Source organism: Miniopterus natalensis, chromosome 22 (genome assembly GCF_054644295.1).
Source record: "Miniopterus natalensis isolate mMinNat1 chromosome 22, mMinNat1.hap1, whole genome shotgun sequence".
In the NCBI taxonomy this organism is placed as follows: domain Eukaryota; kingdom Metazoa; phylum Chordata; class Mammalia; order Chiroptera; family Miniopteridae; genus Miniopterus; species Miniopterus natalensis.
This window is the reverse complement of record NC_142102.1, coordinates 13,787,706-13,812,314: the sequence shown is the minus strand read 5'-3', so window position 1 is coordinate 13,812,314 and position 24,609 is coordinate 13,787,706.

Below are 24,609 nucleotides of genomic sequence, written 5' to 3'. Positions count from 1 at the left end.
TATCTCCGCTCCTCATGGGAACTTGTGGGGAGGGTTGAGTCCTTGACTTCAAACCCTCAGGTGACATGGACCATGTCCGGACACGTCACCAGCTCCCAACAGTCCCGGGAAAGGGCTGTTTTACTTTCCCTTCTTGTCCAGGACCGGGAGGGTGAGGCAGTGATTCTAGCTAAAAACAGAATGACTAACCGCAAGAGTAAAACTAAAATAACTATGAACACCTGGCAGTGATGAACTGGCACCAAAGGTACGAGGCATGTCTAACCTCCAGTCTCCGCAAGCAGACACTCTCAGGTGACTGACAGTCTCCCTCGTGATGTGCAAGGGCCTCATAGGGACTCTAGAATACAATTGTAACTAGACTTTGACCCATCTGGGGAGTGCATATAAGGTTTGGTCGCCCAGCATTTTGGTCCTCAGGGTTGTTTTAGACAGCCTGTGAGAGAAACCGAGGCACGTAAACTGAGCGAGGGTGACCGTCAGGCTTCGCAGCCTCTGAGCACCTCCTCCACAAGCAGCACACTCTGACCCACCACGTTGATCCCCAAGGATTCGGCTCGCAGCCGTGACCCTCGAACCCACACTCTCCTATCACCCATGTGTTGTTACGATTTAATAGGCCTCACCTGCCCAACTGGTCTGTTTAACCTACACTTTCGCTGGTCTCTATGCTCCAGGAACACTGTTGCATTTGTCCCTCAGTTAAAAACTGGACAGGAACCGTTAGACAGGAATCACTTTCTAGGACAGGAAATGGACCCTCCTCTTCTTACCTGTGCCCTAGTGACATTGTAGGGAACATCGCTGGGCTAGCTCTTTATTTTTAATATATTTTTATTGATTTCAAAGAGAGGAAGGGAGAGGAAGAGAGAGCTAGAAACGTCAATGATGAGTCAGTGATCGGCTGCCTCCTGCACACCCCCTGCTGGGGATCAAGCCTGGAACCGGGACATGTGCCCTGACTGGGAATCTAACCTCGATCTCCTGGATCCTAGGTCGATGCTCAACCACAGAGCCACGCTGGCAGGGCTGGGCTAGCTCTTTAAATTGGCAGCTAATAACCTGTATCTGGAGGTGGTGAATGCCCAACTCTTTGCAGGAAAACAATAAAGCCAGTCTTCCTCAACACTGTGGCTTGAAGGACAAGGTTAACTGTGGTCTCTTTCCTCCCTGCATCTTTTCATAGCTATGGAGTTCCCTCTCTCTCCTTCCCTCCCTCTCTCTCTCTCTCTCTCCCTCTCCCTCCCCCTCCCCCCTCTCTCTCTCTCCCCCTCCCCCCTCCCTCTCCCTCTCTCTCTCCCTCCCTCTCTCTCCCCCTCCCCCTCCCCTCTCCTCTCTCTCTCTCTCCCTCCCTCTCTCTCCCCCTCCCCCTCCCCTCTCCTCTCTCTCTCTCCCTCCCTCTCTCTCCCCCTCCCCCTCCCCCTCTCCCTCTCTCTCTCTCTCCCTCCCTCTCTCTCTCCCCCTCCCCCTCCCCCTCTCCCTCTCCCTCTCCCTCTCTCCCTCTCTCTCTGCAGACTGCCACACTGTGCAGGCACGGGTGGAGTATTTAAGAGCCATTAGGCACTCGCCACTCCCACAACAGGATGAGTTGGTCATGGACCACGGAAGTTTGCAGTAGGGACCTCGGTGACTGCAAGACAACATCCATACACCCAGGAACACTGTGAAATCACACAAGGCCCTTCCCCACAGATTTTCCCTGTTAGGTCACTAGTTCCAATGGAGACAGAGTTTTTTGGGTTGTTGTTTTTTAATATGTATCTTTCTTGATTTCAAAGAGAGGAAGGGAGAGGGAGAGATAGAAACATCAAGGATGACAGACAGTCACTGATCGGCTGCCTCCTGCACACCCCTCACTGGGGATCGAGCCTGCAACTCCGGCATGTGCCCTGAACCAGGAATCAAACTGTGATCTCCTGGATCCTAGGTCGACGCTCAACCTCTGAGCCACACCCAGCCAGGCTGGGGAGAGAGATCTTTGCCCTTTGGCTGGAAGGATGTTCTTTTCTTCACTTTCTCTTCCTTCCTTTGTGTCTGTAGTTAAACTCAGATGAACTTCTTTGAGCTTCTTGAAATCCTCAATGCAGCGCTAAGGGTTAAGGGTTGAGAGACCCTAGGCTACAGGTAAGGGTCAAGAAAATTAAGAACAGGGGAAAGAATAGATGGCTGTTCTTTAACGTTCACGTTTCTGTTGGAGTTGCTTTGTGAGGGTCTCAACAGGACATGATGCTGGATAAATGAGAGCCCAAAATATTCTGACTTGGAAAATGAGGGACACTTGGCGGTTTCTAACCTTCCTAGACAAGGCCCACAGGGCTCACCCCCGGGGCCGGAGGTGCTGTCTCTGCCTGGCTGCCCAGCTCACATGCAGGGAGTATGCCCACCCTCCCTGCGACTGGGCATCTGGGGCTGCTGGGAGGTCTGCCCTCAGGGCACGAGGAAAGCTTCACATCCCCTGTCCCCCTGGGCGAAAGGGACCCTGCCCTGCTGTGGTTCTCAGGCCACAGGACTACTGCCCGGACAGTCCAGAGACTAGCAGGGACGCCTCTGACTCTTGGCTGGGAATTTACGTCCTCCGCAGATGGGAGCCAGTCCACAGTGTCTGCAGATACCCCATTGGGGTGACATGCCCCTGGGGGTGAAATGTGACGAGTCCCTCAAGCTTTGGTTTTATCTGTGTGTGTTTTTTTATCTTTATTGTTGAAAGTATTAGAAATGTCCCTTTTTCCCATTTACCCCTCGCGCCCGCTCCCTTCCCCTCTCCAGCCTTCCCCTCACTATGGTCGGTCCCTCACGGGCATGGACACTATGGTCGGTCCCTCACGGGCATGGACACTATGGTCGGTCCCTCACGGGCATGGACACTATCGCCCGTCCCTCACGGGCATGGACACTATGGTCGGTCCCTCACGGGCATGGACACTATGGTCGGTCCCTCACGGGCATAAACACCTGCAAGTTCATTGGTGACTCTTCCCTCCTCCCTCTTCCCTCTGAAACCCGTCGGTCTGACGCTTTATTTCTGAAGCCTTTTTGGACCTGCCTTAGTTAAACATAACTATTACTCACGATGCCACTTCGAGATTTAAAGTTCTCCCAGAGACTCTCCTACTATATTATTTCACCTGTTCTTTGACCATTTGAGCCCCACGCACTGTTCCGTCCACGACTTGTCTGGGAGGATGTGCTGACAGTCCCCCGGGTGCAGCGCAGCCTTCACCACACACGACCTGGGCACTGTTCATCCTGAAAGGGGGCTGACAAGGGAGGGCGCCCACGGGCCCAGGAGAAAGTCCGCGTCCTGAGCACAGTCTGGCGGCAGGAAGGCCCGGGCCGCCCTCAGGACCTGCGGGCGCTCGGCTCTCCCAGCTCCTGCGGCGCCCGCGCCTCACCCACGCGGGGGAAACTAGCGGGAGAAACCGCCCGCCGCCCAAGGCTTCTTGACAGGCACTCGCAGGACCCAGAGCAGCCAATCACCGCGCGGTGGGGCGGGTCCTTCCACAGGATGCGAAGACCCGCCCGCCAGACGACAGACCCGAGCCAAAGATTCTGACCGCAACTGACTGACAGGCTCCATGCTATGCCCCGCCCTTTCAGCTTCTTCTGACCACCCATTGGCCCGCAGGGCCCTGTGATCGCAGCACTGATTGGTGGCTTTGCCTGACGCCTCTATAAGGCGGGAACCTAGCCCCGGGCGCCCTCGCTCCTCCTGAGGGCAGGTAGCACGAGGGGCTCAGAGAGGGCGCTCGGCCAGAGTGGGCAGCGCAGCAGGAGAGCCGGGACACTGACAGGAAAATGGGGGCCTTGCTGTACGAAACCCTTAGCCCGAGGCCTTCGAATTCCAGCCCAAGACCCTAGATGCATCTCCTCCTGAGATGCTCCAAGTCCTCTCAGCATTGAAGGACCCCAAGTCTCCTCACCCAGATAAACACTAAACCCCCCAATGCTCACATCCCCAGACACCCTGAAAACCCCATTCCCCTCAGCCGGGGCACTCTAAATACAGCCCAGAAAGACCAAATCTCCCACAACTCAAACCCTAAATACCCCCATCCTGGGAACTCAATGTCAGGAAGCCTGAAACCCCTTAATGAGAGACCCCAAATCTCCTCACCCTCAGAGGTCCCAAATCCTGTCACCCCGAACATTCTAAATGTCCTTGACCAGAAAACCCCAGGTCTTGTCCAAGTCTCCTCAGGCTGAGAAGTCCCTGCCCCTTGGAGACTGCGCCTCGTTATGCGCAGATTTTTCTAGAATGTCCAGGTGGAATTCCCTCCATTGTCGCCGGCACAGCCCCTCCTAGCTGTCAGCGCGCCTCCAGCCTCGACCCTCAGGACCTCCAGACCCCAACTTTCCCCTCAGGGCCCCTCAGGACCCCACGGTCACCCCCCAGGCCCCTCACCCACCCCTGACCCGCCTCCCCAGGGCCCCTCAGGGCCCCTCAGACGCCCCGGCTGAGCCCCCCAGGGCCCCTCAGACGCCCATGAGACAGCGAGGCGGGAGCTGCGGGAGCGAGTCTGCTTCCACCGGCGGGTCTGCATGGCCGCGTCCCCGTCCCAGCCGTGCCCTGGTCGCAGCTGGGTCCCACGTCTTCCCCTCTGGACGCCCTGCCCGACGGGGAGACGGGCTGTCACCCTCTCAGCACCTTCTCGTTCCACAGGCACCTTGGCCTCAGGCTCAGGGACTCGGGGTCGCAGCACCATGAACCCCGACGGGCTCGCAGGGGAGCCCTGAGGAAGAAGGGGGAGAGCGGGGTGGAAACCCAAGGTGGGAGCTGGGGGGCCGCGGGGAGCCGGGGAGCAGGGCTGGGTGCCCCTCTCTGCGCATGGGCAGCGCGGAGGCCGGGAGAGCCCCCCAGGGGTCAGGGCCGGGTCAGGTCACGGCGGGGGCACGAGCGCCAGAGCGGCTCAGGAGCCGGGACGCGACGGGCGGGGCGGGGGGCAGAGCGCTTGGTCCCGGCCCCGCAGAGGCCACAGAGGCCTGGCTGCTCCCCGCGCGAGGCGGAACGAAGGCCCCGCTGCGAGTTCTCCCGCAGGAGTGAGTTGTCGACGGAATCTGTTATCGTCTCCAGGCCAGAGCCGCTCTCAGAGACATTTCCGTCTACTTCCCCCGGGAAGAGCGGGCACAGGTGGGAGACGGCAGAACGCGGTGCGGGAACGTGAAGAGGAGCCACGAGGGGCTCCCAGCCTAGGGGACGGCGGTGCTGGGCCGGGGGACCCGGGACACGGCGCACGGGGCTGTCTCTCCTCAGGCGCTCTGCCTGCAGCGCCCTCCCGGGTGGGCACCAGTCCCGGGGATGCTGCTCCTGCGTCAGTGCAGGGCTCGCGCTGGCCGCGCAGAGCTCTCAGCACCTGGTTCTGGACTCTCCGTCCCACCCCCTCCCCTCCCCCCCCATCGCATCCCATCCCCACCGGCTTGGTGGCCTTTGTTCCTCCTTCAAACTCTTCACTTTCAGGACCAAGGTTTTGTTTCCTTCCAGGTCTCAGAGCCCCTCGACCAGCTGTCATGTGTCACCGCAGGCAGGTCACCAAACCCCAGGCGGAGGACCCTGAGGACTGTGGTGAGGAGAGGACCCCGAGGCAGCAAGGTGAGGGGCCTGGAGAACTCAGAGGTGCCCTCCCGGAATGGACCTGGGTTTAGGTCAGGCTGCATCTCAGGAGTTACCAAGGGAACTGTGTTTGCTTGTTCAGCAAACAAGCAAGATGCAAAACTGTTATACAGTAAGGGGCTATTCATATAAACTCTTTAAATGGGTAAAAGAATTATATGTTTTTATTGTCGACACTATTACAGAGGTCCCCATTCCAATATATAGTTATATATGTTGAAAGCACACCCACGCCTTTCTGCCCCCCCCCCTTATTCCCCCACAGCCTACGTCTCCTAAACACTAAAGGACCCCAGGAGGTTTGCATGAGCATCAGCAGCTTGTTCCTGGATAACCCCCTGAACCTGTCTCCAAGGCCCTTTCTCTGTGAATTGACAATGGGCCAAAGCAGCCCCGCCTAGGCTGATTGCTTTCCTATAACAATGAGCCAAGGCAGCCCAGACTAGGCTCTCCTGCTGCTTCTTCTGTCCTAAGCCCTTCCTTGTTTCACTGTGCCCATCTTTAATAAACATACTCTCAAAATAAAAATAAATAGATAGCCCTGGCTGGGTGGGCCAGTCAGTTGGAGCATCCTCCCCTACACCAAAAAGATTGCAGGTTCGATTCTGGGTCAGGGCACAAACCTAGGTTTTGTGTTCGGTCCCCAATAGGGGTGCATGCTGATCAATGTTTCTCATATCAGTGTTTCTCTCTCTCTCCCCCTCCTTCCTCTCTCTCTAAAATAAATAAAAACATATCCTTGGTTGAAGATTAAAAAACAATAATAATAGCCCTGACCATTTGCTCAGTGGTTAGAGCATCAGCCATGGACTGAAGGGTCCCAGGTTTGATTCCAGCCAAGGGCAGGTACCTTGCTTCCAGGCTTGATCGCAGGCCCCAGTCAGGGTGCGTGCAGGAGGCAACCAATCAATGTGTCCCTCCCACATAGATGTTTCTCTCTCTCTCCTTTCCACTCTCTCTGAAAAGCAATGGAAATAATATCCCCAGGTGAGGATTAAAAAACAACAATAATAATAGACACAGCGTGGAGGTGCAAGAGGGTATAGGGGGGATAAATGGTGATGGAAACAATAAAAGAAAGAAAGAAGAATAAATAAATATATATTTATAGATAATTAATAAGCATTAAGTATATAAAATACAAAAGTGAGTAAGAACTAACTAATTCAGGACAGCTGTCATCACAGAGGAGGAAGACCTGGCTGCCTATTAGCTTGCATAGGGACATATGAGAAAAATTAATAATCATGGTGATTAAGGGGGTTGGGCTGTGGGCCTGGGTAGAGAGTAGTTCATCACTTAATCAGGCCTTGATGTCTGCCATGGCATCATTCTGTCAACTTTCATGAAAGTGTGGTCAGTAGGGTCGTCCCGCTTTCACGGGTCTGGGGTTTAAACACCTGAAGTCAAGATGTTATCTCTAACTTACCCAAAACTCTGTGTCTATGGCCAACAGCCCTGAGTCTTTGTTCCTAAGACTGTGTGATGCTTACCAGAATCTAATGATTAACAAAGGGGGTGGACAGCCAGTACATGCAAAGGTGGAAGGACAAGAAAGGAATGAGGCAAAGTTGTCACGGTGCCATTGGACTGGACAAGGCCAGTGTGAATCAAGAAGACAGAAAGGAGAAACAGAGTTTGTGAATGGTTATGTGGCTTTTATTACATTTCTGTCATGAATAGGCCAATTTTTTACATAAACGTAATAGATAACTTATAAACATAGGAGGAAGCAGAGATGATGCTTTGTCTTTTTTTTTTTTTTTTTTTTTTTAACATTCTAAAATAAATGATGTCCCCAATAGAATCATAGGCCTTAATGAAACCTCAGAAAACATTTTCCAGTTATCCTTGGACTATCTTTGTATTACTCTCTGATTTAGAATTCTCTGTCTCTCATAAGAATCTCCAGATTTTGGAAAAAATTACCAACCAAAACACTGATTTCTCGTCATCTTTTAGTCAAAGCTTCTTGGGCGACCTTCAGAGTAGAACAGAGTAAATACCAGAAGGTGTGTATTTCCCAAATCCTGTTGACAAGAAAATCTTACTCATGGGTGCAATTCAGGTAAGAGTAGGAAAACGCAGAGAGTATCCTAGGAACCGCTGCCTTCCTCTGCTGATCTCTTCAACACAATGTCCGATATTATCATCTTAATAGTTCATGACAACAGCAACAAGAGTAGCTACCACTCATTTTATTTTCACAATGTTTCAGACTTTAAGAATTCAACATGAATAAACTCACTTAAACCTTACCCCACTCCTATGAGCTAGGTACTATAACGATCACCGTTTCTGATGAGGAAACCAAGGTTTCAGACATATAGAAATGTTTGATTTTTCTGAGATCACAGTATCAGTGGTAGTGCAATATAATCCACAGCCTCTTCTCTAAACCACTTACAAGCTCATTAAACCAGTCATGCTTCTATACATTTTACCCGGTCTTATTCATGTATCACTACATCATTCATCTGACTGGTGATTCCAAACTCAGCTCTTTTCTGCTATGCTTCAGTGAGAGGTGCACTAAGACCCTCTAACTAACAGAAGCTCACTGACGTATAGGCAGTTTGTACAGTGGGTGGTCCCAGATGAAGAAGGGCGCAGGATCCCCAGTATCAGAGCCTCCCACTCTAATAAAAGAAAGCATCTCCCATCCCTGAAAAGCTTCAGGTTTGATGACTGAGGAACAACAAATAAATAATAACGTGACTTAAGGACTTCATCTATGTTACACACTATTCAATAGAAACTTATCCATCTGGAACTGATTTCAAAGGTCCACTCCTGTAGGAGGAAGTACCAGCTTCTTTCTCTGAGCTCTAATTAGGCCACTCTCATCTTGTTTGGAACCATTTGTTCAGCCTGCCTGGCTCTGCATTGTGAGCTCTTTGAGAGGCTGATTCTTCTAGAAGTCCCAGGCTCAGCTCAGGGTCCCTGAGGGTCCCCTGAATGTTTGCTGAATGAATGATTTCATATTTACAAATTAAACTAGAGGAAGGTCAATGAATACTAAAGATAATTAATGTGCAATTTCAAATATGGAGATGGCTGAGGGGTAAACTGATAAGAAGACTGTAATCTCACAGTCAGTATTAAATAGCTCACAAAACACTTTGGTGTGGACATCATTATATTTCATGTTCACTATAACATTAAGAATTAGCATGCGCCCAGCCGGGCATGGCTCAGTGGTTGAGCGTCGACCTAGGATCCAGGCGATCAGGGTTCGATTCCCGGTCAGGGCACATGCCCGGGTTGCAGGCTCGATCAATGACTCTCTCATCATTGATGTTTCTATCTCTCTCTCTCCCTCTCCTTTCCTCTCTGAAATCAATAAAGGTATATTTTAAAAAAGAAAAAGAAAAAAAGAATTCGCATGTTATCGATCAGGAAACTGAAGAGAACTAGCTAGTGATACAACCTTACTCAAACATAATTGATGGGAGCCAGCTAAACTAATCACAAATATTCTTTCCAAGATACAACAATTTGCAAATTTCAACACCAATTTCTGTATTGTTTAGATATGTTTCTGCCAACTATTTCTTTTTTCTCTCCCCAATACCCCTCACTTTCACTACTATAGAGAAAACTGAAAGGAAAGAGCCTTAAGGCATGGGTTCCAATCTTGGATTCACTACCCACATGGCCCTTTCTTTTCCCTCTAATATTCATACTTCCCAGGTATTTCCAAGGGTTGTTGAAGTATTGATTAAAGTCATGCATGTAAAATATAAGTCTTAAAGCATTAAAAAATGAATGTTGTCTTTTAACGTGTGACTTTTACATTGCAGGCAATGTCCAGGGCACCATTAAGTAATGATTCCAGTTTGAAGGAATTGTCAGGAACAGCAAATCTGCTGACCACAAGTGGTTCATAGCCGGCCCAGAAACCAGTGTCCCCTCCTGGGGAAGCAAGTACCTCTGGACAGCACTCTAGACCAAAATTGGGTAAGAGAAAATAATTTGGAGGTTTCAGTTCCACTAAGTCCTCTAGAAAGGCTGATGAGTATGGCTTATGTATGTGGGGTAGACTGCAGAGGCCTGGATTGAAGCTGGACTAAGCTGAGACAGAAGGTAGCACTGGAACTTTGGGCAAATCTTATAAACCCTGAGCTCCTGAATGCTCATGTGTAAAGGGAACATAAGGATACATAACTCATATATTGTTTGAGAGCATTACATTATATTTAAAGTAACTGACACATGCAAGTTTTCCAATAAATCCATCTGTGATAATAGCAACCATACTTTCTTGGTGTTGTACGCCCAAGCCTTTACTCAATACCTAACCCATAATGTGCCCTCAATAAATATTTTATGAATGAGTAAAGATTGGGAAAGATTTTCCCTGATAATGGGAAAAATCTAGAAACTAAAATTGAATCCGTCTTTGGTAGTCTTTGTGGAGCCTTAGTCTCTCTTACTTACCAGAGGAAAATACCAAGAGCATATAGAAGAACAGGTAATAATTTTTTAAAAATATATCTTTATTGATTTCAGAGAGAGGAAAGGAGAGGGAGAGAGATAGAAACATCCATGATGAGAGAGTCATTGATTGGCTGTAGCCCGCAACCTGGGCATGTGCCCTGACCGGGAATCGAACCCTGATCGCCTGGATCCTAGGCCGACGCTCAACTGCTGAGCCACACCTGGCTGGGCAGAACAGGTAATAATTTAATGGGAGGAGATTGTGTGTTTTCTGACAAAACAGGGACCAACACTCCACACCCCACCACCCTCTCTCACCTGCTCTTCTCCAACTTAGAATTCAGGAGGAAGGGGATGGAAGTGAAGATGTACAGCTTACAAGAAAGAAAGGGCCACATGTACCAAGAGGTCAGCGAACACCCAGGACGGCGACTACCTCTGTAAGTGACCCTCACCAAGAAGCATGTTATATCTTGATACAATAATTTCATCTGGTCATTGGGTGCCCAAATCATTCCTTTCCTCTAGTGACCTGGAGTACAGGATTGAGGCTCAATTATGTGAGTGCCTGGGTTCTCTCTGAAACTCTTTACATCCGGGAACATGCACTACACCTTTCCTGATCCCTGTTCCTCTTGCTTCCAGGTTGTGAGAAGTGTCAGAACTTCTTCATTGACAGCTGTGCTGTGCATGGGCCCCCTATATTTGTAAAAGACAGTGCAGTGGACAAGGGGCACCCCAACCACTCAGCCTTCACTCTGCCCCCTGGGTTGAAAATCAGACTGTGAAGCATCCCCGAGGCTGTGCTTGGAGTGTGGAAAGAGGAATCGGATCTGCCGGTGGGTCTGCACTTTGGCCCTTATGAGGGCCAGATCACAGAAGATGAAGATGCAGCCAACAGTGGATACCCCTGTCCTCTGGCTTCACACATCCCTCCTGTGGTTTGGTGGGAACCCACCTTCTACATGCTAGATCATGGGTGGGCATAATATGGTTAGCTCTGTGTACTGAGTGGAGTTTGTATGAACAGGGAGCTCCTGTTTGAGGATCAGACCGTGAGTGGGAGCAAGGTGGTACAGACACAAAAGAGCGGCTCCTCCCTGTGAGACTCCTGCTCTGAGTGGACAAATGGATTCAGACATATAGATTATGAGTCAGAAAAATATCGTGTGGTCACCATCAACAGTTGAATCCCCATGCAGGCTGAAGGAACCCTAGCCCTAACGCTAACAACCCTAAACCTAGCCCTAGCTCTAAACCTAGCCCTCGCCCTCGCCCTCGCCCTCGCCCTCACCCTAGCACTAGCCCATTTCAAAGAATGGATGAATGAATTTGTTAGTCTTTTGCCAATATTTCCCAATCCTTAAGTTTTTAAGAGTGACTGTCCTTATTTTACAATTAGTCTTTATAGGGCCACAGGTGTGACTCCAAAATATCCAAGCCCACCAAATCTTTTTACCTCCCCAAAACCTCCTCAGTTCCTCAGATTCACATAGATAATTGGCTTTATGAAACCCAGTCCTCGGACCTTTCAAATGCAAATACCTGGTCAAAAACTCTTATCTAGATAATCTTTTAAAATACTAAAATAAAATACAAGTTTCTGGGAGGTGAGCCTTTTTGAAAGGAAAGAAAAAGGAAAAGAAAAAGGAGAACCTTAGCAATCTATGTAAATCAATTTAACTTATTTCAACTATTCCTTTTTAAATTTCAAGCTGTTGATTTAATGTCTTATAATTTGTGGGAGGTGTGCTTTTTGAAACGGAGAGTATGTTTGAAATGTGTTCATAAAACTCAATCTAAAGAGTAGTAATTGCTTACTTTAGAGGGGTCACTAAAATCAAAGGTTTTAAAGAGTTACGAATTTTAATTAATTGGGAAGAAAGCGTATGCTTTGGATAACAGAAGGTATAAGGTACGGAAACATATTTTCAAGGGAAAAATAAAGTGAGTTGTTCTAAAGCTGGTTGTTTCAGAATGGGTAAAAAGGTCTGAACTTAATAACACACTCAAAGAATATAAAAAAGACTTAAGGGAAAATAGACAAATTGATAATCGTAATAGATTTAACACACCTCTCATTCAGGGACAGAGCCTACCTCTCTCAGAACCAACAGACGGCCACTAAAACCTCAATGTGATGTAAGAAACTTCAACAACATGACCCGCAAATGGAGTTCAACATTCACAAATAATCCGCTCTACCCCCAGGTTTGCCTGATCACCTGCGCCCGGGTGTTATTCCCAAGGTGCCCACGAGATGGCAGCATTCAACATGCAGGTGATGCCCTCTACCCGGCCGCTTTTCCTGAGCTCCTGCGCCCGGGTGTTATTCCCAAGGTGCCCAGGAGAGGGCAGCAGAGAAACACGCTTGGAATGTCTCTAAAGTGACCGTGGCCAGGGCGCAGAGGGAGCAGGACAAAGGCGCTACACCCTCTGCGCCCCAAGGATCATGATCTCGGGAACTGAATCTGACCGGGGCCTCCTGGGTGAAACGCGCAGGGAATGCTGTTGGCCGAGGGGCTCCCCAACTCCGTCTCCACTTTCACGGACAGAGGCCGAGGCCCATGAAGGCAGCCAGTCCGCAGCCAGCTCCATCAGGAACCTGGGTGTCCAGCCTCTGGGCCCCAAAGATGCGACGTCAGGCCGGGCACCAAGCAACATCACGTGGGCTAAGACGTCACGTTGGCGTGATATTGTTGGGGGCAGAGATGTGGATCACCCTCTGTTAACCGTGATTGTTAAATGGGGAGGGCACCTCGTAGGAACAGGACCCTCGTTTAATGATGATTCACCGTACTGACTAATAGAGGATTTTCCTACAGACCCCGGGAAACTGCCGGATGTGCTATGGCGCAGCCCACATCGAGCCCACTGAATAAACCTCATTTCAGCCTCAGGACATGTCCCAGTGGCTGCCTGGGCAAGAGGGTTTAAAGATCACTTCCACCGCAAGGAGACGTTAACTAGGCTGCGACAGAGGGGTTGGCGTGTCACTGGCAGCCCGGCAGAATACCGCGGTTGGTTAGAGGGCCCTCCAGACTAGGACAAGGTTGTGGGTTCGATCCCCACCAGGGCACATAGAAGAATCAACCGATGGGTGTGCGTCACGGAAGATGATGCACCGGCTGGGGCCCTAGGACATGGCCTGTGGCCCACAAAGTCCCCCAAGTTACAGGAGCCGCTGTGACCACAATGCCAACCGCATCCTCCCCCACGGTCAGCACCAATGGCTCAGGGCACAGAGGGCGCCCGGGGCGCCGAGGCCACCACCCCCTCCCCAGGGAAGAGGGCCTGCAACCACAGACCTGACAGCTTTACCACCCCGAAGCCCCGCCCTCGATGCTCAGACTGGGCGAGCGCAGTGGAGAAAATGAAATGACTGAGGTGAACGAGGAAATTGCCAGGTAGAAAACTCCTCCCACCTTGAGATGGGAATGACTCTGGAAAAGAAAGGAAAGCATCAACGGGGAAGTTGCGACTCGAAGGCATCCTTGGCCCACCTGGAGACAGACGAAAGCATCCTAATGAGGAGACAGAAGCAGATTCACCGCGGGAAGAACACCATGGCCTATGACCGCAGCATTAGAGTTCCCGAGGACCTTCCAAACATGGCATGGGCCAGAGCCCCCACAGCACTTCTCAGCAGAACCACCCAGGGAACTCAGGAAATCTCCCGTTTTCATCAGGATAAAGCTGTCACTTGTGTTGAATGGACGAATGGCCACACCTGCTTCCCTAGGGCACTGGCCTGGCTCTGAGAGGTGGCTCAGCCCAGGCTTCCCCCTGAAAGCTCAAGGAGCATCCTGGCCCCCCAGAAGGCATCGCTGCAAGCCTGGCTGTCAGCCCACTGTGCCTGGAAACCCACACAGCATTACTCAGGCAGGTGCCCTCTGCCTGACTCCCCCTCCCCCCTGAACAACCCTGCTCCCCACTGCACAACCCCCAGCTCCCATTCCATTGACGTCCAGCCTCGAGGCCTCATGTCCTGTGTTCATCTTTGGCTAGCTGATTCACTCCAGGAGTTAGGAAGGAAGCCCACACTACCTCCTAGGAAAGCCTCACCTGGCTGGATGGCAGGGGCTAGAGCTGGGAAAGGTAGAGGGGGCAGGTGTGGAAATTCCTCGCCACACTCCTTGGTTCCCCCTGTCTGCATGCTCCTGGACTGTTGCTCTGGATGCTGCTGGACTGTTGCTCTGGCCCCACACACAGCCAGTCCACAGCACCCAGGATCCCCATGGCCCTCCCAAGGCCCTTTAAGACTACAATCTGGATATGAATCCAGGATCTTTATGCTGCTCAGAAACTCTGACAGCCTTTATCTGGGGAAAGAAAAGGCCAGAAAGAGGCTGCAGGAAAATCCCAGGACAATCTCAGGAAAAGGCCTGAGCACCATCCTTGGGACAGATATCCTGTCTGCCCTCACGATTCGGGATGTTTGTCTGAGGGAAAAAACACCCTCTTCTTTTTGGGAGATGCTGGCTGGGGACTGTTGTGATTTCCAGAAACAGGTAAGCAAAGGACTTTATTGGCACTGTCTTGGTGGGCATCAGTAAACCAGGTAAGACTCCCCCCGTAGCCTGTGGATAGTGTTGCCTGAGCCACAAGGCGTTGCTGCCTTACCTCTGATGGAAGGCAAATTCTGGAGCCTGCAGTGGGGGCTGTGTCACCAGGAAGCTGCCCGCCTGTGTGCCTGCCTGGCTAACGCCAGTGCCCTGACCCTCCTCCCGGTATGTGCTCTGGGGGTGCTGCTGGGTGGGTCCGCGAACCCTGCACACAAGGAATGTCCACAGCCCAATGTTGGGGGGTGGGGCCCGGCTCACATACAGCACAACCAAGGCAGAGCTTGGAATTCTCTTAAAATATAGAATTGTCCAAAGAAAATATTGGAAGGCAGATTTTAAGAAACACCCTCAAAAGCATGTCCAATAACAAAGAAAAGAAGACCTAAGATACAAGGTAACCGTTTTGGAAGATTGGTCCAGGATTTCCAACATCCACATCACATCTGTGCTCGAGAGAAACCGGAGAACACGGAGGGAAGAAATTATCAAAGAGTCAGATGACCAAAAAATGCCCAGAGCTTAAAGGAGACCTTGATGTCTTACTTTAACTCAAAGGCTTAGCACCAAAGTGAATTACAAGGTCTCTTAACCTAGGGCTTAAAACTCAAAACAAAACCCTCCTTTTCAGCCTTAGACATTCATGGTGGTTGGAATGTAAAACAAAAGGAGTAACCAATGAACAGACAAAACCAATTCAACTCATAGATCCAGATCCCAGAATGGTGGTTACGGGGAGAAGGGGGCGGGGGAGGGAGAATTGAGTAAAGGGCTCAAAATATTCGGTAACAGCCCAGGTGGGGTGACTCAGTGGTTAAGCGTCAATCTATGAACCAGGTGGTCCCAGTTCCATGCCTGGTCAGGGCAACATGCCTGGGTTTCGGGCTCGATCCCCGGTAGGGGGCGTGAAGGAGGCAGCCCATCAATGACTTTCTCTCATCATTAATGTTTCTCTATCTCCCTCCCTCGATCTCCCTTCTTCTCTGTGAAATCAAAAAAATCATATTACAATACATATTACAATACAAGACAACCTGAGAACAATTTATCAGGAAATTTATTTTTCACTCACCCTTTACTGTAAAATTAACTGAACATGGTCTCCAACATAAGACATGTGTCAGGAAAGAGAGGGGAAGACCTATGACTTGGGACACCCTGGAGCCGACCCAGGGAAGCTACTGCAGGGGCTGTCGGGAGGACGGCCTCACCCCTGGCTCGGGGACACATCCCTGGGATGGGGACAGGGAGGAGGGCTGCAAGCAGCAAGTCTTCACTGGGGACACTTCAAACACTAGGAAGACTAAAGGATGTGAAGAAAATCAGGCGATGGAAGAAGAAAAGGACAATTAGAAAACCCAAGAAAACATGTCTGTAACCACAGGAGACTCAGAAAAGTGGGGCATGGGCTGCAGTCATAGCCCAGGCACCTTCCTGAAGAGGTGGGAGGTCTCACGATGCTATTGTCCTAGAGGACAATCAGAGACACCTATCGCAATGCACATTCTTTAAAGGGACTGATGACGGCAATGACCCCTAGGAAATAAACAAAGATAATGATATTTCTACTGTGAGAGTGGGGTGAGAGTGGGGAGAGGCGGGTCTCAGTATCTCCACCCTCTGCTGCAGGGGCAGGAGCTGGCAGGTCCTCAGGGGCACTGCAGAGGGGAGTGCAGGGCTGGCAGAGGCTTCCTTTCATTTTCTGCTCTTTCCTCACTGTCCTATTTTGTTTCATGTGTATGTTTTATTTTGACAAATAAAAGACATGAAAACGATAACCTCGGCAGGTTGAAGATGGTGGTGGACTGAGTGGAGGCTACCCTGCCGCTCTCCCAGGACCAAACTGGAATGACAACTAAACTATAGAAACACCATCCTGAAAAAACTGCAACTGAATACGAGCTGGACGGCAACCCCATAACCAAGGAGGAAAAGGGGGACATCGCATAGAGACATGTAGGAAGTGCGGAGGCACCAGAGCTGGCTGGGCTCCCACAGGCAGCAGCTGAAGGTCCGGAGGGAGAGCTCAGCTGTGGGGGTTCCCACTGAGGACTCTGGGGCCTCAACCCCTGGTGGGGCTCCCCAACCCAGAGCACCAGACCTAAGACAGGTGCCCACATAACATCTGGCCCTGAAAAGCAGCCACATTTCTGCCAGGGAGAGATGGCTGGAAATGCAGGCTCCCTCTTCAAGAGCCAACCCACAAAGTTTCGTGTGCAGCCACTCACCTTAGGCTCGGAGGCCAGAGTGGACTGTAGCTGTGTGAGGAGAATCTAGACCAAAGGCACCCCTCTGGATTCCTGTGCCGAGCCATTCCCCCAGACTGCAGAGGCAGACACTGACCTTCCAAGCAGCTTTTGCCTGAGGAGGAAGCAATTGCCCCACCCTGCAAGAAAACCTCTTGCCCTACCCCCCTGGAGTTTCTACAGCCTGAGGCTCATTAAGAGAATCAGGTTTATCAGCCTGCAGGCAGAGGCAGACCTCAGAGTGCTTTGAGTCTTTGCCTGATCTGCTTCTGGACCCAGGCCTTGCAAAAGCAGACTTAGGTGTGCATCTCGGTCCTGTCCAAACACACTCAGCCCCAACAGAGGGGACCTCAAGCTGTGGGTTATTGATAGCTCCAAAGGGGGTGCTCAAGGCCACTCACAAACAGCGTCTGACTTTGGCCTGCACTACAGACCCTCCAAAAGGACAGCTTGTCCAAGCAGGCCAACCTAATATATAGAAACAAATCCAAACAGGCAGCTATTACGGCAAGCTTCAGCTGCTAACTGATCCCAACACAGAACCCTAACACAAAACGTAGCACAAACTTTCACCCTAACACTAACCCTAATCCTGGCCTAAACACTAGCCCTAATCCTAACCTTACCCATAGTCCTAACCCTAGCCCTAAACTTAAGCCACAACCTAGCCCGATCCCTAACCCTAACCTAAACCTAACACTAGCCCTAGCCCTAATCCTAAACCAAACCATACCCCTAACCATAACACTAACCCTAAACATAACCCTAGATATAACACTAACCCTAACCCTAGCCCCAACCCTAACCCTAAACCTAGCCCTGATCCTAAGCCAAACATAACCCTAGCCCTACACTTAACGCTACTCCTAACTCTAAACCTAGCCCTGACCCTAACCCTAATCATAACACTATCCTTACTCCTACCGCTAACACTAGCCCTTACCCTAACCCTAAGCAAAACCCTGACTCTAAACCTAGCCCTAAGCCTAAACAAAACCCTAATAACAATAACCCCAACCCTATCCTAGCCATATCCCTAACCCTGAGCTAAACCCTAACCCTAGCCATAACCCTAACACTAGCCCTAGCTCTAACCCTAGTCATAACCCTAAAAGTAATCCTAACCCTAGCCCTAACCCTAATCAAAGCCCTAGCGCCAACGCTAAATTTAGCCCTAAACCTAACCCTAATCCTATTCCTAACACTAAAACTAACAGTAACCCTAAACATAACCCTAACCCTAACAATAGCTCTAGGCATAAACCTAACTCTAGCCCAAACCCTAACCCTAAATCTACCACTAATCCTAATCCTCACCTTAAACCTAGCGTTAAACCTACCATGGCTTTAACCCTAGCCCTTAACCTAGCCCTCTCACTAACCCTAGGACAATATCTAATTCTATTCTAACCCTAGCCCTAACCATAACCCTAACCCTAAAACCCTAATCCTAAAACCCTAACCCCTAACCCTAACCCTAACCCTAACCCCTAACCCCTAACCCTAACCCTAACCCTAACCCCTAACCCTAACCCCTAACCACTAACCCTAACCCCTAACCCTAACCCCTAACCCTAACCCTAACCTAACCCAACCCCAACCCCAACCCCAACCCCAACCCTAACCCTAACCCTAGCCCTAACCCTAACCCCTACCCTAGCCCTAGCCCTAGCTCTAACCCCTAGCCCTAACCCCTAGCCCTAAACCTAGCCCTAACCCTAGCCCCTAACCCTAGCCCCTAACACCTACCCGTAACCCTAATCACCCTAACCCTAACCACCCTAACCCTAACCACCCTAAACCTAACCCTAGCCCTAACCCTAACCCTAAAACCCTAACCCTAGCCCTAGCCCCAGCCCCAGCCCCAGCCCCAAACCCAAACCTAAACCCTAAACCCTTAACCCTTAACCCTTAACCCTTAAAACTTACCCTAACCCTAAAACCCTAACCCTAACTCTAACACTAACCCTAACCCTAAAACCCTAACCCTAACCCTAACCCTAACCCTAACACTAACCCTAACCCTAAAACCCTAACCCTAACCCTAACCCTAAACCCTAAACCCTAAACTCTTAACCCTTAACCCTTAACACTTACCCTAACCATAAAACCTTAACCCTAACCCTAACCCTAACCCTACCCTAACCCTAACCCTAACCTAAAACACCCGAACCCTAACCCTAACCCTAAAACACCCTAACCATAACCCTAACCCTAACCCTAACCCTAAAACCCTAACCCTAAAACCCTAACCCTAACCCTAACGCTAAAACCCTAACCCTAACCCTAACCCTAACCCTAAAACCCTAACCCTAACGCTGAAACCCTAACCCTAAAACCCCAACCCTAACCCTAACCCTAAAACCCTAACCCTAACCCTAACTCTAAAACCCTAACCCTAACCCTACCCTAACCCTAACCCTAACCCTAAAACCCTAACCCTAACCATAACCCTACCCCTAAAACCCTAAAACCCTAACCCTAACCCTAAAACCCTAACCCTAACCCTAACCCTAACCCTAACCCCTAACCCTAACCCTAACCCTAACCCCTAACCCTAACCCTAACCCTAACCCTAACCCTAAAACCCTAACCCTAACCCTAACCCTAACCCTAAAACCCTAACCCTAACCCTAACCCTAACCCTAAAACCCTAACCCTAACACTAACCCTAACTCTAACCCTAAAACCCTAACCCTAACCCTAACCCTAAAACCCTAACCCTAACCCTAACCCTAACCCTAACCCTAACCCTACCCTAACCCTAACCCTAACCCTAACCCTAAACCCTAACCCTAACCCTAACCCTAACGCTAACCCTAACCCCTAACCCTAACCCTAACCCTAACCCTAACCCTAACCCTAAAACCCTAACCCTAACCCTAACCCTAACCCTAACCCTAACCCTAAAACCCTAACCCTAACCCTAACCCTAACCCTAAAACTAACACTAAAACCCTAACCCTAACCCTAACCCTAACCCTAACCCTAACCCCTAACCCTAACCCCTAACCCTAACCCTAACCCTAACCCTAACCCTAACCCTAACCCTAACCCCTAACCCCTAACCCTAACCCTAACCCTAACCCTAACCCTAACCCTAAACCCTAACCCTAACCCTAACCCTAACCCTAACCCTAACCCTAACCCCTAACCCCTAACCCCGAACCCGAACCCGAACCCTAACCCTAACCCTAACCCTAACCCTAACCCTAACCCTAAAACCCTAACCCTAACCCTAACCCTAACCCTAACCCTAAAACCCTAACCCTAACCCTAACCCTAACCCTAACCCTAACCCTAGCCCTAGCCCTAGCCCTAGCCCTAGCCCTAGCCCTAGCCCTAACCCTAGCCCTAACCCTAACCCTAACCCTAACCCTAACCCTAGCCCTAGCCCTAACCCTAACCCTAGCCCTAATCCTAACCCTAGCCCTAGCCCTAACCCTAACCCTAGCCCTAGCGCTAACCCTAGCCCTAGCCCTAACCCTAACCCTAACCCTAACCCTAACCCTAACCCTAGCCCTAACCCTAACCCTAACCCTAACCCTAACCCTAACCCTAACCCTAACCCTAACGCTAACCCTAACCCCTAACCCTAACCCTAACCCTAACCCTAACCCTAACCCTAACCCTAACGCTAACCCTAACCCCTAACCCTAACCCTAAAACCCTAACCCTAACCCTAACCCTAACCCTAACCCTAACCCTAAAACCCTAACCCTAACCCTAACCCTAAAACCCTAACCCTAACCCTAACCCTAACCCTAACCCTAACCCTAACCCCTAACCCTGACCCTGACCCTAACCCCTAACCCTAACCCTAACCCCTAACCCCTAACCCCTAACCCCTAACCCTAACCCCTAACCCTAACCCTAACCCCTAACCCTAACCCTAACCCTAACCCTAACCCCAACCCCAACCCCAACCCTAACCCTAACCCTAACACTAACCCTAAACCCTAACCCTAACCCTAAACCTAACCCTCCCCCACGAGCCCACATGGGACCGCAGACCTGACAGCTTCACCAGCCCCGAAGCCCAGGCCTAGATCTTCAGCCTGGGAGAGTGCCATGGAAGATGATGAAATGAGGACTGAGGCAAACAATGAAATTGCCAGATAGAAAACAAAACCCCTAAGAAATGACTTTGGAAGAGAAAGGAAATCATCATGGGGAAGCTGCAACTCAAAGACATCTCAGTTGACCTAGAGACGGGAGAAAGCATCCTAATAAGCAGACAGAAGCACTTTCACCGCGGGAAGAACACCATGGCATTAGAGGTCCCGAGGCAACTTCCAAACATGGCATGGGCCAGAGAGCCCACAGGGCTTCTCAGCAGAACCCCCCAGGGAACTCAGGAAATCTCCCCTTTTTATCAGGATAAAGCTCTGTAACTGTGTTGAATGGCCAAATGGCTACACCTGCTTCCCCAGGACACCAGCCTGGCTCTGAGAGGTAGCTCAGCCCAGGCTTCCCCCTGAAAGCTCAAGGAGCATCCTGGCCCCCGAGAAGGCATCGCTGCAAGCCTGGCTGTCAGCCCACTGTGCCTGGAAAACCAACACAGCATTACACAGGCAGGTGCCTTCTGCCTGACTCCCCCCCCACACACAACCCTGTCCCGCAGCACACAGCCCCCAGTTCCCATTGCACCGACGTCCAGCCTCGAGACCTCACGTCCTGTGTTCATCTTTGGCCAGCTGATTCACTCCAGGAGTTAGGAAGGAAGCCCACACTACCTCCTAGGAAAGCCTCACTTGGCTGGATGGCAGGGGCTTGCTCAGGTCCACAGCAGTCGCAGGGCTGGGAAAGGTAGACAGGGCAGGCGTGGAAATTCTTCGCCACAATCCTCGGTTCCTCCTGTCTGCAGCCTTCTGGACTGTTGTCCTGGCCCCAGGGCCAGTCCACAGCAGCCAGGATACCCACGGCCCTCCCAAGCCCCTTTAAGACTACAATCTCGATATGAATCCAGGATCTTTATGCTGCTCGGAAACTCTGACAGCCTTTATCTGGGGAAAGAAAATGCCAGAAAGAGGCTGCAGGAAAATCCCAGGACAATCTCAGGGAAGAGGCCTGAGCACCATCCAGATGTCCTGTCTGCCCTCATGTTTCTGGATCTTCATTTGTCTGATGGAAAACCACCCTCTTCTTTTTGGGAGATGCTGGCTGGGGAAAGCTGTGGTTTCCAGAAACAGGTAAGCAAAGGGCTTTATGGGCACCAGCTGGGTGGGAGTCTGTAAACCAGGTGAGACTCCTCACATAGCCTGTGGATAGTGTTGCCCGAGACACAAGGCTTTGCTGCCTTACCTCTGAGGGAAGACACATTCTGGAGCCTGCAGTAGTGTCTCCAGGGAGCTGCCCGCCTGTGTGCCTGCCTGGCTAACGCCAGTGCCCTGATCCTCCTCCCGGTATGTGCTCTGGGGGTGCTGCTGGGTGGGTCTGCGAATCCTGCACGCAAGGAACGTCCACAGCCCAATGTGGGGGGATGGGGCCTGGCTCACATGCACCACAACCAAGGCAGAGCCTGGAATTCTCTTAAAATATAGAACTGTCCAAAGAAAATATTGGAAGGCAGAGTTTAAGAAACACCCTCAAAGCATGTCCAATGACCAAAAAAAAGAAGACCTAAGAAACAAGGTAACCATTTTGGAAGATTGGTCCAGCATTTCCAACATCCACATAACATCTGTGCTCAAGAGACACACCTGAGAACATGGAGGGAAGAAATTATCAAAGAGACTATGGAGTAAGATGACCAAAAACTGCCCAGCGCTTAAAGGAGACCTTGATGTCTTACTTTAACTCAAAGGCTTAGCACCAAGGTGAATTAAAAGGTCTCTTACCTAGGACTTAAAACTCAAAACAAAACCCTCCTTTTCAGCTTCAGCCATTCACGGTGGATGGGATATAAAACAAAAAAAGGAACCACTGAACTGACAAAAACAATCCAACTCATAGGTATAGGTCTCACAAGTGTGGTTACCTGAAGAAGGGGGTGGGAGAGGGAGAATTGGGTAAAGGGCTCAAAATATAGGATAACACCCCAGGCGGTGTGGCTCAGGGGTCGAGTGTCAACCCATGAACCAGGAGGTCTGCAGTTCGATGCCCGGTCAGGACACATGCCTGGGTTTTGGACTCGATCCCCAGGAGGGGGTGTGCAGGAGGCAGCCCATCAATAACTTTCTCTCATCACTGATTTTTCTCTCTCGCCCTCCTTCCCTCCCTCCCTCTCTGTGAAATCAATAAAAACACATTAAAATATATATGTACAGTCAAAGGTGGCTAAGCATACAACTGAATATACAGATACCAAGTTATGATGAAAAGTACCTGGCAATTACGTGATGTTAGGAACCAAAGTTACCTCCGAAACTTTAATCTCTTAAAAAGCTCCAATAAATGAATTGCAGGTAACCTGCAGAGAAGGAAACGTCCAAGCGACTTGTGACTTATCAAGGACACTGGCTGCCGCAGTGATACGGAGCTTTCAGGTTTCTAGTGGGAAAAGTATTTTAAACTCTGAATTCTGTCCCTGTCAAATCGTTAGTCCAATGTGAGGGCAGATTAAAGACAACCTGAGAACAACTTACGCCCTTTCCTATAAAATTAACTGAAGACGGTCTCCGACATAAGACATGTGTCGGGACAGAGAGGGCGAGACCTGTGACTTGGGACTCCCTGGAGCTGACCCAGGGAAGCTACTGCAGGGGCTGTCGGGAGGATTTCCACACCCCTGGCTCGGGGACACATCCCTGGGATGGGGACAGGGAGGAGGGCTGCAAGCAGCAAGTCTTCACTGGGGACACTTCAAACACTAGAAAGACTTAAGGATATGAAGAAAAGCAGGTGATGGAAGAAGAAAAGGAAGACAATTAGAAAACATGTCTGTAACCACAGAGGACTCAGAAAAGTGGGGCATGGGCTGCAGTCATAGCCCAGGCACCTCCCTGAAGAGGTGGGAGGTCTCACGATGCTACTGTACTGGAGGACAAATTATAGATACACCTATCGAGGTGCACATTCTTTAAAGGGATTGATGACAACAATGACCCCTAGGAAATAAACCAAGATAATGATATTTCTACTGTGGGGTGAGAGTGGGGAGAGACGGGTCTCAGAATCTCCACCCTCTGCTGCAGGGCAGGAGCTGGCAGGTCCTCAGGGGCACTGCAGAGGGGAGTGCAGGGCTGGCAGCGGCTTCCTTTCATTTTCTGCTCTTTCCTCACTGTCCCATTTTGTTTCATGTGCATATTTTATTTTGACAAAGAGAGGACATGAGAACGATAACCTCGGTGGATTAAAGGTGACGGAGGACTGAGTGGAAGCTATCCTGCCACTCTCCCGGGACCAAACTGGAATGACAGCTAAACTACAGAAAAACCATCCTGAAAAACCAACTGCAACTGAATACGAGCTGGACGGCACCCCCATGACCAAGGAAGAAAAGAGAAGATCGCAGAGACGTGTAGGAAGTGCGGAAGCACGAGAGGGCTGGCTGGGCTCCCACAGGCAGCAACTGAAGGTCCAGAGGGAGATCTCAGCTGTGGGGGGTTCCCACTGAGGACTCTGGGGCCTCAACCCCTGGTGGGGCTCCCCAGCCAAGAGCACCAGACCTGAGACGGATGCCCACATAACATCTGGCCCTGAAAAGCAGCCGCATTTCTGGCAGGGAGAGATGGCTGGAAATACAGGCCCCCTCTTCAAGAGCCAACCCACAAAGTTTGGTGTGCAGCCACTCACCTTGAGCTCCAGCAGA